Genomic DNA, 1,568 nt, shown 5'->3' with positions numbered 1-1,568 from the left:
TGAGGTCAGTGCAACAATTGATTTTCCATGCTGAATTTCCTGTGCCCGAATTGTTGATGTGCACACCATATTGGGCAAAGCTCTTCTCTCCCAAGTGTTAAACTTTCATGGAAAGAAAGGCATTTTCTAGGGTTGAGGACATACTGGTGACTCAGCACGACAAAGTGTCTGTTTTGTGCATGGGGTGTTTTAGAGAGGTATTGTGCTTCTGCACCTACATGTCGTCCACTGTTCTCGTGATTTTTGGAATAATTGTTTATTTCTGACTGTGTGGTGGTACAGAAATAATGTTAACACGTGTCAATTGGCTTTGTATTTGGTCCTCCACAGGTCACTGCTGGAGGACATTTCATGATCCCCCACTGGTCTGCTTCAGCACTCCTGTCACAAAGAACAGCCAGTGAAGAATATTTTTAAATACAGTAACATTTTGGTGAAATGTTGCTTTCATTAATAGATTAGTGAAGAATTGAAAAACAACCAGTAAATCTATAGACAGTAATACATTTAAATGCAGAATCTCTCTAATCTGCACCAGGCTGTGTGGCATTTCTTGGATTCCAATCACTTCTTTTGTGTGGCAGATCAGTAAGCAACAGGCATTGTCCACAACGGGTTAAATGGTTCAGTATCACATTGAGGCCCTTACAAAGGAGTATGATTGCTTCTTATGTTAGGCTCATCCTGGTCAGTGGTATAGATGTTAGTTGGAGCCTCCAACACCTTCCACCTTTAATTCAATGCTCACAGCTGATGACCATGTGGTCGTTGGCTGGTAGGTGGGGGAGTTCATTGAGTCAGTGAGATTGTAACGCAATGGTCTGCCGAATCATGTCAGTGTTGCACCCAACCCGAAAAGTTGAAAAATTCAGGCGCTCTGTCCGCTGAAAGAAACTAAGAAAACGGAACCTTTCGATTTACTTGAACACAGATAGGGCGAGGGACGGTGCGTGGTTGGCAATCAGATGCCATTTCTGTTCCATTTTTCCCATGTCAAATATCCGACGTGAAGGTAGGCGAGGCGCCGTTTTCCTCTTTGCTGATTGTGGGAGCTTGGCTGTGCGCAAGTTGCCTTTGTATCCGACAGCCGTGACCCCACTCCACTCCAAAGCACCTCATTGGCTGTAAGGGTGGGGGGGTCTTCAGGGCTTGAGGTTCAACGAGACCAATAAAACGGACGGAATTGAAATTTAAGAAAGTTCCAGCGGGAGAAATACGAATAGACAGTCAGTTGTTGTGAGAGGAATCATGTCGGGGGGGGGGGGGGAGATGTTCTGAGAGGAATCCTTGGGGGGGGGGGGGGGGAGAGAGAGGAGTAGAGGAGTTGCTCTGAGAGGAATCCGAGGGGGGGGGGGGGAAGAGGAATCCTGGGGGGGGGGGGGGAGAGGAATCCTGGGGGGGGGGGGGGAGAGGAATCCTGGGGGGGGGGGGAGAGGAATCCTGGGGGGGGGGAGAGGAATCCTGGGGGGGGGGGGAAAGAGGAATCCTGGGGGGGTGGGGAGAGGAATCCTGGGGGGGGAGAGGAATCCTGGGGGGGGGGGAGAGAAATCCTGGGGGTGGGGGGTGGG

Source organism: Scyliorhinus torazame, chromosome 12 (genome assembly GCF_047496885.1).
Source record: "Scyliorhinus torazame isolate Kashiwa2021f chromosome 12, sScyTor2.1, whole genome shotgun sequence".
NCBI lineage: Eukaryota > Metazoa > Chordata > Chondrichthyes > Carcharhiniformes > Scyliorhinidae > Scyliorhinus > Scyliorhinus torazame.
Note: the sequence above shows the minus strand (reverse complement) of the source record.